Consider the following 12076-nt stretch of genomic DNA (forward strand, 5'->3'; position numbering starts at 1 on the left):
ACTATATAAGAATGAGGGATTCGAGGAGGCTTTAAATTATGTTACTTTTTATGAATTGCAAGAGGCTTAAGCAAGTGTAAGTTCTAATATGGAGAAATTAGGAGAGAGGGAAGGTATTATTACCCCAGCTGTCTCTGAGATCGCACAGTTATAGAGCTGAGATTAGCAGTTCTAGTCTGGGGATTTTGTTTACTTTACTGTTCTAGAGTAAAATTATGAACCTGGATTAAAGAGGAAAAGTGTCATTTTAGAGAATTAGATAGTCTCTTCCTATATATTGAATAATGGAAGAGGAAGGAGCTATAGCAAGAGTTGCCAGGTTACTCTTGCAGCTGTAAAGGTGTTAATGAAGTTACCAGTATTTTTGTGTGTCAGCTTGTCCCAAAGGACAGGACCATGAGCATATTGGGTTATTGTTTTGTGAGAAGGAATGGATGGAACTGGTGGTATGTGCAAAGCACATGCATTAGTCTGGCTAAGATTTTGGCAGGAGACCTAGCTTCAAACTCTCTTTGTTACTGTTATTTTTGTTAATTTTTACCCAGTGTTGGGATTTGAAGTGATGGAGGCAGTCCAGGCCGACTTCTGACCAGACCCCCTTCTTAGCTACTGATATCCTAAGAAGAGGAACAACTGCTAATATCAACTGTCAGAGGTCCAGAATATTCTCTGAATGTTTTCCAAATGAATGAAGGTTTTATATTAAAGAAAAATAGCCAGTCTTGTCTCCACATCTTTTTCTCCATGAAACTTGCTGATTGAGAGGTTAGAGAGCCACACTCAGTAGCTGTTACCAATGTCCCTCCCACATGCAGCTGATCAAGGATTATCAGGGCCTTATAGCAGTAATCAATGAAATAGTAATTGAATCCATTTGACTATGGTTCTTTGTGTGATCCTTCTTTGAAACACCACAACAGGGGACAAAAGGGGGTGTAGAAGGTTTATAGCGCACAATTTGGACTTACCTCAGTCTCTAGTAGTAATATTTGTGATTCCGTGACAGGTCCTAGTAAAAAGAGAGGTGGTAGATTCTATTAATACATTTAATTCTTTTAATAAGTATCACTTTTTTATTAACATATAATGTATTTGTTTCAGTATCACTTTTAATATATCACCACTTGTGGACATTGCAAAAATGACTACAAATCTCTACCTTTACTTTTTTTTTTTTTTTTTTAATAAATAGCAGGTAAGGAAATTTATTGACAAACGTTTAGATGTTTTAGGACTTTCATGTCTTCCACACAGTCAAGAGAAATACTGACAATGGACAAACAACAGGGAAAAACTCTTCAGCAAAGGTTCTCCAGAACTCACAGCATCACTGGTCAAACACTATAAAAAACTGTCAAGTGAACCAACGAGAAGGGAGCTCAGAGAATTTTAATTTAACAGCTTAACCGAAAAAAAAAAGAACATAGCAACCAAGCAACCTTCTCTTCTATCCACTAAAAGGAACATAAAAGGAAATCAGAGAACTTCTAAACCCTGTGAAGCAGGTATTTTGGAGAGAGAAGAGAGAGAGAAGGGACACACCGTTGCAAGCGTTAACCTGTAATACGTGAGGTTAAGGATTCTAACAAATTCTCTTTAGTCTCTATGTGCATCCCCAAGAACCGTATTATTAGAAACAGACTGCACAGAGATATAAACTATTTGGTATTAAAAACAGACTTTGCTATGTGAACATATAGTATGTCACTTTTATCTCTTTAACGAGAGTAACAGGATAAAGAAAGATCCCCCAGCTTGCCCTTGAGCCTGGAACCCCTAAACATCACCACACAGGCAGTGTGGACCGAATTACCAGGTGCAGAACCCAGGAGACGCCACCATGTCATTTTGTAAAGGATCAAGACTCAGCACCTGTTGAATCCCAGTCCTCACCCAGCCTTCGTGCACTGCCTGAGTGACTCCAGAAATCAGTAACTTCAATTTGCATCATTAAGGCCACAGGCAGGTTTGAATATTGAGATCTAACTAGAAAAAGTAGCAGCAAAGACAAAGTTAGCTAGAATTCGCTAGAAAAGCTAAAGGGAGATTTTTTTTTTTTTTAAATGCTTCCAGTTCACGTGAGAATTAAGGTGGAGGCCGTTAAACCCACCAGCTTTGCAGAGCTGTGGATGTTCTGCTGTCGTTATTTAAAAAAAAAAACTGAGATCTGTAATAAGCACGTTCACTTGAGAAAAATACCATGTTTGCTAGGTTTCTGTCCTCATTCCCAAGTTACTTTAGATTTTATACACTGTTCAAGGGCAGAGTATATACTGGTCAAGATGTGTTCATAGCTGATGCATCTCCAGAAAGTTCTTCATGAAGGCCACCAGCTTTTGAACATCCTCAATCGTGACAGCATTATATAGAGAGGCCCGGATGCCTCCCACAGACCTATGTTCTTTCAAGGAGATCATATTGAGTTCAAGAGCTTTATCGAGAAATCTTTTTTCTAAAGCATCGTCTCCTTTGGCATTGCCAATGCGGAATGGAATATTCATCTTGCTTCTATACTTGGACTCCACTGGACATACATAGAATCCTTGAGAATTATCAATAATATCATAAATCATCTGCGATTTGATGGCGCTGAGCTTCTCCATGGCTGCGGCCCCGCCATTGTTCTTAATCCACTCCAGGACCAAGCCCATGACGTAGATGCTGAAGCATGGGGGTGTGTTGTACAAGGAGCCGTTTGCAGCCTGTACTTTGTATTCCAGGATCGAGGGGCACTCTCGGAGCGCGAACCCCAGCAGGTCCTCGCGGATGATCACTACTGTGACCCCAGCAGAGCCCACGTTCTTCTATGCACCGGCAAAAATCACGCCGAACTTGGAAACATCCACTGGCTTGGAGAGGAAGTTTGAGGACATGTCGCAAACCAGCACTGCCCCCTTGACATCAGGGATAAAGTCAAACTCCACTCCGTGCACGGTCTCGTTGGCGCAGTAATACACATAGGAAGCGTCCGGGCTGAGGTTCCAGGTGCTTGGATCTGGGATTTTCGTGTAACTCCCAAGTTTGGGGTGGACGATATTCACAGTCCCGAACTTCTTGGCTTCTTCTGCGGCCTTAGCTGACCAAGAGCCCGTTACCACGTAGTCAACACACCTTCCTGCTTTCCGGCCAATCAGGTTTAAGGGGACAGCACTGAACTGGCCAGACCCACCTCCTTGCACAAAAATCACCTTGTAGTTATCTGGAATGGCTAACAATTCCTGCACAAGATTCTCTGCGTTGTTAATAATCTTGGCAAAATCCGACGACCTGTGGCTCATTTCAAGAACACTAATCCCAATTCCTTTGTAGTCTAATAGTTCTTTTTGGATCTCTAACAATACCGAGCGCGGTAGCTTGGCAGGCCCGGGCCCGAAGTTGACCACCTGCGTCGGGGCACTCATGGTGCGGCAGCGTAGGCGACAAGGACAACGGAGAGAAGCGTGCGCGGCGCGAGTCTGCTGCGGGCGCAGACCATCTGTCTTCCTCTACCTTTACTTTTGTCTATGTCCTTTGTCATGTGACCTTGCAGCTCCTCCCTTCATGAGATAAAATTTGTCTTTCCTCCCTTAAATCAAGGCTTGCGTAGCCAATAAAAATCAGTGGAAGTAATGGTATAAAGGCTCCATGCCCAGGCACCAAGAAGCCTTACATGCTTCGCTTTCCTAGGGCCCCTAAGATGGCTATATGACAAAAACCCAGGCTACTCTGCTGCTGGTTGAGAGACCAATCGCCAGAGCTGTATATGCCCAAGTTGTCCCAGCTGAGGCCCCAGAAATAGAACCCAGACATGATCAGCAAAACCACTGGCGCAGCTTATAGCTGACCACAAGAAATGACTGCACCATGACCAGAACAGCTCAGCTGAGCACAGACTAATCCTGACAATATTCAGGATTAGGGGCTAAATAGGTTTTTTTTTTTTTTTTTCCCCTTTTCGAAAAGAGACTAAGCTCTGGTGTGGTTTGTTACCCAGTAATTCCTAGTGAATATACCATTCTGTCGTATCTCTTTGTGTTAATCATGCCTATCCTCACCCAAGAGATGTCATTTCTAGGGATGGGGTAGTTATTAAGTGGCTACACTTTCATTAGGCTGTGCTGGATGTTACACAACACAATTTTCTCAGATTTTAGCTCCAATTTTGTTTGTATCTCGGTGATTCTGATTCAAATAAGCAACTAGACTCACTTGAAATTGTATTATTTATCACACCAGTTGTTTGCATACAGTATGTTTCTGGGCACAATACAGATTGCCTTTATTATAAACCACTGGGTGTGACCTACAGGAAACAGCACATTTTTCCATGTCTTATTTTATACTATAATCAGTACATTTAAATCACAGAGTGAATCTAGAATATCAATCTCTTTAGCATGCTTCTTTGTTTAATTCACTAACAACATAAAATATATGTGCATTTGGCAGTTGAAATGAAAAATAATGAGGCACTTAGAGAAATTAGATTACTACATTATAATATAATAAGAATTTAATGATACAAGTAACATATACTCCTCATACATTTTGGTATGTGAGAAGCTGCACAATTATCAACAGTGTGAATTTTTTCCTTTTGGTTGCCAGAAAATATTTGTGTGATTTACAATCAGGGGTAATAATGTTGTTCTATTGTAATAAAATCTATTATGACATTATATATGACTTTTATTAATTCTATTCTATTGGATAATTGGAGACCTCCTATGTTTTTTAAAATGACAGAGTAGAGACCTCAGCTCATATTACACTTTTAATTTTATGCTTGTCTTCAGCTAAATCTTTTCCATAAATTTTAATTCAACAAAACGTAGATGTAACACCAAGCTAAAGCTTAATGAGTTGGTTAGAATTCATCCAGAAGTCAAAGAACCTAGGGTGTTTTTTTTTTTTTAACTCCAGTATTTCGTTTTAATTGATGTGACACTTAGATGAAGAGAACTATGCCTGAATCACCATATCACTGATGTCACTGGGTATGTATCCAAAGTCAAAGCAAATACAAATAGGCTAGGAGTAGTGAATAGTGATAAAATTGGATCTTCTGAAGATTTCAAGATCCTTTGACATTCATTCTCCAGCAAATACATGGCAGAGTGGCAGAATTCCATGGATAAGTGACTTTTGGTTTATGGCATGTAACACTTTCATCTCTTTTTCCAGGACGACAGTGACACATCTCAGCAATCTCAGCAAATTTGCCAAGCTCTATGACTCAATTTAGAAAGTTCAAGCTCAGCAAGTAGGGGGCAAAAAAGATAAGGTGGCAAGTCAACATGAGAGAGATTGGCATGGCATTTCATAATTTATCAAGATAAAATTAATAACAACTTATCTTTCTCCATTAAGCAATTCAACAGGAGATCTATCTTGGTATTGCTGAGTGGACCCATCTACCCAAACACATGGTCACCAAAGACTAATACTTAATTTTGCTGAGGTCGGATGATTTCATTAGTCTCTTTGGGAGACTTCTTTGTTTAGTTGAGTTTACCACTTTGGATGGTCATTTAATTTAGAATAATTTTTCTATTATTCTTTAGAAATTTCATAAAAACCCACAAATTTTTCCTGAGCTTTTTAAAAATAACTTTTACTTGAAAAACTAAGAAGTTACCCACAAAAAAAATGAACAAACTACCACTAATGTTCACCTTATGGAATCATCCTTGCTTTCTTATCTAGTGGCTTGTCTTAGGACATCTAAATACAAATAGGAGACTTAGGAATCTCTGCCTTGAATTGGAGTTACCTGATTCATGCAACTTAGTATCAAAGGGAAAAGTGTGAGTTTTCTAGCTTCTTTTTTTGAGGTGTGGAGGTAGAACACAGAGATGGAAGTAGAGATTAGGACTGCAGAATTAAAAAGATTTGGGAGGTCATACCTCTGAAGGAGTTTAGTTCTAGAAACTTTTTCAGGTACAAGGCAGGAGTCTGAGATTTGCTGTGCTTTTTAGTGGCAGAACACAGAGGAAATTGAAATAAGGTCCTGGACCTCAATCAAACTGGAGCCTCAGGCTCCCACACTAAAGTTACTGAAGAGTGATATAAGGCAATGAGCAAATGATGTAGGCAGAATAAGGGACCAGAGGGTGCATGGAAAGAGAAAGTGTGTCAAAAGCTGAAGAATCTTCTAGAAATCAAGAAAACTATAGGTCAGTGTATGCTGAACAGTGTGATTCAGAAACATTGAGGAAATCTGACCACTATAGTCACTTTTTTCTCCAACCAGGAGAAAGCTGCTAATATATTTCCCACTAAATGGAGGACAACCTCAAGTTCAAATACACAAAGCCCTAGAGTTAAATGTTAATAAATTATTCAATATATGTAGTAGATATGTAACTCATGTAACACCTCTTTTTAAATATTTATTTATTTGAAAGAGAGAGAGCACGCACATGAGTAGGAGGAAGGGCCAGAGACAGAGGGAGAAGCAGGCTCCCTGCTGAGCAGGGAACCTGATTTGGGGGTTGGGGGCACTTCATCCCAGGTCTCTGGGATTATGATCTGAGGGGAAGGCAGACACTTAATGGACTGAGCCACACAGGCGTCCCCAGCTTTTATTTTTCATGCTACTTTTTGCACAGCATCACAGTTTGATCTTAGAATCACCTTGTGTGGTTATGTAGTCCAAGCACCCTGAGTGTAATTTACTAATGTAGATAGAGAATCAGAGATTTTATGTGACTTGTTTACAGTGACGCAGCTAGTAAGGCCCAGAATTGAAACTAGAATCCAAGGTTTCCAATAGCTGGATTTGTCTTCTTTCTTCTTTTCCAGAGGTTAACAAATTATTTCTGTAAACAACCATTGTTATGGTTGAATCATGCTTCCCCCATCCCCAGATTCACATATTGGAGACCCAATCCCCAGTACCTCAGTATCTGACCTCATTTGGAGGAAGGGTTTTTACAGAGATAATTTAAAACAAGGTCATTAGGCTGTCCCCTAATCCAGTATGGTTGGTGTCCTTATAAGAAGAGGAAATTGATGTAAACAGCCAGACGGAAGATGATGCGAAGACACGAGTAGATGGCCATCTACAAGTCAGAGAGGCCAGAAGCACATTATTCTCTCATAGCCCTGACAAGCAATCAACCCTATGACACCTTAATCTCAAAGCTTGTTGCCTATAGAACTGTGAGAAAATAAATTTCTGTTGTTTAAACCACCCGGTCTGTACTAGTTAAAGGTAGGCCAGCAAATCAAATAAGGCCACAAAGTAAACAACTTTGGCTTTAAGGACCACACCGGTCTTTGTCACAAGTACTCAGCTCTGCTGTTGTAGCACAAAAGCAACCATAAACAATATATAAATGACTGGGAAGGGAGGTGTCCTAGTCAAACTTTAAATACAAAAACAGTTGACATGGTTGTAGTTTGCCACTGCTGCTCTTATTGCTCTGATAAATAGGTGCTAAAGGGGTTGTGAATGGCCAGATTTAAATGTAGGACCAAAGACCCTATGCTTGGCCAGCAGGCTACAAAACTGGAAAAAGAAAAAGAAAAAAAAAAAGAAAAAACCAACAAATGTCTTAAGTCATTCTCAGTCTCCCTTTCTGAATTAAGTTCTATCTTATTTAGAATGACTGCCAAATTTTACATGCAGGGATAAAGTATATTAAAGTATATATTTAATATAGTATATTAAAGTTTTGTTTTTGTTTTTGTTTTTGCTGCTCTTCCATCAAGAGTCTCTTTATCTCCCCTTTGAATGAAAACTGGCTTTGTGATATGTTTGAATATTTAGGAGTGCCATGGAAGTAGCACTGTACCAGTGCCAGAGCTAAGTCTTAAGACACCTGGAACTTTTGCTTTCACTCTTTTGGAACTCTAGCAATCCTATAAAGAGATCCAGCTATCCTGATGGAAAGACTATATGGAAACAGGGATGTTCAGTGGGGTCTTATATATTCCAGCCATCTAGCTGAATCATCATGCGTAAGCGTGATACTGATGCAGTTCTAGAATATAGGTGAGGTTCGGTGGGGTGAGGTCTGGAGCCGATGACCAAGAAAGAATTCTTGAGACATCTTTGGTGCAAGATGGTGGTTTATTAAAGCACAGGGACAGGACCCGTGGGCAGGAAGAGCTGCTGCCCCGGGCATGTGAGGAGTGGTCTATTATATACTTTTAAGTTGGGGAAGGGACTAGGGATGGCGTAAGTCTCTAAGGAATTTTTAGAAGCAAGGTTTCTAGGACCTTGGGGGGCTAGATATTGTCTGGGGAAAAGGTTATTCATTACCAGTAATAAAACCTTCTCATGATACCCTTTTGATGTATATCAGTGGGCCATATGCTTGGGAATGATTTTTGGCACTGTCTTGGAGGTTTAGAGATAAAGTTTCCTAAAGGAATTGTTAAAGTAGACCAACAGGATCCTGGTTGGGGGTAGGGGTCAGTCAGGCTAGGATTGTCCTTTGCCCTTAGCAAAGCCTCAAGGTGAGGATAGTTGAGTCCCTAGAGGAGAGTCACTCTGCCTGTTTTAAGGGCTTGTCAGTAGGTAAGGAAATTTAATTATTTTTCTTCTGCTGCTGTTTCCTACATTAATACCATCGTGGATATCAAGATATCCAGTGGAAACTCAGTTGAACTTCCACGGAATATCGCCTTTTGAGCAATCTAACTGATATGATATGGAGATAAGACATTTCTACCCAGCTTCCCCAAATGACAGGACTGTGATTAAGTAAGTGATTGTGGTTTTAAGGAACGAAACTTGGAATAGTTCCTTATGCAGTGATAACTAACTGATGCAGAAGGCATGCTACCCTTCAGATGCCCAGGGTTTCTACTCTTGGTCCATCACAGACAGTGATCAGATAACGTTTAGTGCTCCTAATGCCTTCTTGTACTTATCAAGATTCAACCTCTCCTGAGAATATTTCAGGGATTGAACAAGGGAGCACTGTGGGTTAAAGCCCTATGATAGTATGCCTAAAGTCTTTCACCTAAGTGTCTTGACAAGTTACAAGGCTTTTTGATGGGAGAAGATGTGGTAAGGAGAAATTTTTTTATCCTAAAGTATAAGATCAAATTATCTTTACCATTATTTACTGTGAAGAACCACAGAGACACACAGTGATCCTGAAGCTATTTAGTCCATTCTCAATCCACTGAATGTTTTTGTCTCTTTGACCTTCCTGTAGAGGGCACCCTCATATACCATTTCATATGGTCTTTCCTTTTTTAATCTAAAACGTGTTCTAGAGCAAGTTCTGTAGTTGATCGTCACTCATACATCTTAAGATGCAGACTTAGTTTATGTGTCATTTAGCACCAAGAAAATGGGTTACCTTTCCCAGATTGGAGAAACTATAGACTTGAATCATTTCCTGCAGCTGAAATTTTTGTGCTATCATATCAGAGATGATAGAATGGCCAGCTGGGCAAGGTTATCTATCTATCTATCTATCTATATATATATCTTTGTCTCTGATAAGGAATAAAAAAAAAAGGAAAGAAAAGGGAAAAATTGAGATATCAGGATGATCTCTTAGACCCAACTTTGGCAGACTCTGTGGGGCTGGCTATCTGACCCTTTGCCCAGAGTCTCTTTATTCCAAATTACCGACTCTTTCACTAGTGTTTTTAATGCTACCTTAAATTTTCCCGATTTAAGATTAATGAGGGTTAGTCAGCATTCACTGATTAAAGTATATATAATTCTTAAAGTGTTAATGGGCTGCAAGTCCTTCACACATTTGTGTAAATTCATTCAACAAAATAACACCTAAAATTCAGCTTGCAGTTCATGTTGTTTGTATTTTAAATTTTATTCCTTATTATGAGCACGTGATTTAGGCAAAGGACTATTACCACTTTTCACCGGAAGAAAATGGAGTATAGGGGTTTAAGTTAAAATTGTCTTTTTTTTCTACCTCCTACCCAAGTACTACTGTACAAAGAGATTGAAATGAGGTTTTAGGAAAATGAAGTAAGTGATCTCTGAGAGTGAAGCTGGAGAAGGAGAGCTGAAGAGCAGAGCCTTGGCCGTGTGGTCAGCATTGGAGAGAAATACCATATACTCAGGAGCAATATAGAAAAGGAAGTGAGGAAACTTCCAAGATACAATTTGCCTGTTTCAAAACTCTTCTGGGGCTCATCCCTGATGTTTGTGATAAGAAAAGAACGTTTACTTCGTCATTTTTCTCTCTTCTCCTTCTCTGCACTATTAGGTCTGATCCCAGGACCTAGATCTTAGGTCCTATTTCAACTATGTTAATAATTAGGTTGATTTTCTGCAATGTTTCAGCAACATGATCCCTATGTATACAGTTGTAAGGGAAAAAGCAGTCAGTTTGACCAACCACTTTATAGATATTGGGAATAAGGCCTATTTTGAAACTAATTCCCTATCTGTATTTCAGGGTTTGTTATTATACTTCTAAAGAGAGTGGCCCACATCTTAAAAATGGACTGCCTTTAGAAAGAGCATCTTGTGTCAGCTCCATAAAAAAGGAGGTAGACTGAGGTGTTTTCATCATAACCTCCTGCAATATTTATCTTAAAAGAGAATTAAAAGCTATCTCATTTGGTAGGAGATTTTTCAGTTTTTCAGTTTCCTAACTCTGCTCTCTAAAGGTAAAACAACTTCACTGTACATGCTCAGAGCATCTGTAGAAATAACCACTAAAGCATATTCTCAGTAGACAGAGGAAAGACCATCAATTAATGCTTACTGTATAATTTTAATGGAAATTAAGTATAGGAGTTCACAAGATAAACACATCCTAGAGACCCTTTAATCCTAGGAACTAAGAAGACAGACTGTCAACTTGGTTCCCAGAAAAGTATACATACTTCTACTTCTTCTTGGTCCTCCTCAACTCCGTTGGAAGTCAATGTTTAACTGCATGACTTTTTTCTTACAGGCCTAGTTTAAATAACATTTAGACCACTTTTATGCTACTTGCAAAATTGATTCTTGATTATTAATGCTTAAAATTTTGGGGGGGAATATTTAAAACATGCTTTGCCATTTGGATATTGACATCACTTTTTTTTTTTTAAAGGTTTTATTTATTTATTTGACAGACAGAAATCACAAGTAGGCAGAGAGGCAGGCAGAGAGAGGGGGAGGCAGGCTCCCCGCTGAGCAGAGAGCCCGATGCGGGGCTCCATCCCAGGACCCTGAGATCATGACCTGAGCCAAAGGCAGAGGCTTTAACCCACTGAGCCACCCAGGCGCCCCTTGACATCACTTCTTTGCTATCTTCTGACTGAAGCTTCAGACTCCCTTAAAAGCCATCCTAGAGCATGAGCAATGTCCCATATTTTAGACTTCTTTTTTCTTTTGGCACCATCAAGCATCAAACCATCAGTACGTAAATGTTCTTTGTGACAGTTTTTGAGTTATTTCATTCTGTCTTTTGACAGGAAAAATAATGGTTTTAATGATAGATACTCATCATCCCAATAAATAAGAAAACATGGGAATGCAATGTTTTCCTTTATTTTTAAAGTGTATTATTATTAACATTATTTTGACTATTCTTGTCATCAATCATCTTTGATAACCAGACTTTATTCTTTAGCAATGCATCTCCCAGTCCCATTGAGAAATCCCCTCTGGGAGGCATTAGTTCAGCTTCTGGGGGGCTTTCTCTTTCCCTATATGGACAACGACTTTGCATAGCCTGCATGAAGCCTGTTGTGGGCATTGGCTCTTAATGTGGGTAATAATGATAATGAATTGTCCACTTGAATATAATATGCATACTTCTAAAAGGATTGCCATTTCAAATAGATAATGAATAGAAGGCAAAAAGTTCATCCACAACAGGACTACAGGCATGTGTAATCTCTGAATAAAGGCATCTCTTTCATTAACCACCACAGGTGGTTTGAATTCATGTCTTCCGGGCCAGTGACCCTAACTGTATAGGCCACTTTATACACTGTTATTTCATGACTTCTGCCTTTAATGGATTGAAACAACAAAGAAATCTTTTTTTTTTGTTTTGTTTTGTTTTGTTTTTTTTAAGTGCTAGAGGGAAGCTGGTGGGGGGCAAATTCAATGAGACAGTATAGTGCTTTTCCCGTAGGCTCTGACTCCCTGGGTGAGCAGCAT

The 12076-nt window shown here is 39.4% G+C and overlaps 1 pseudogene; it reads right to left on the reverse strand.

Annotated features, from left to right (window-relative positions):
- Positions 1-2181: 2181 nt before the first annotated feature.
- Positions 2182-3476, reverse strand: LOC116574345 (annotated as a pseudogene).
- Positions 3477-12076: the final 8600 nt, after the last annotated feature.

Source organism: Mustela erminea, chromosome 15 (assembly GCF_009829155.1).
Source record: "Mustela erminea isolate mMusErm1 chromosome 15, mMusErm1.Pri, whole genome shotgun sequence".
NCBI lineage: Eukaryota > Metazoa > Chordata > Mammalia > Carnivora > Mustelidae > Mustela > Mustela erminea.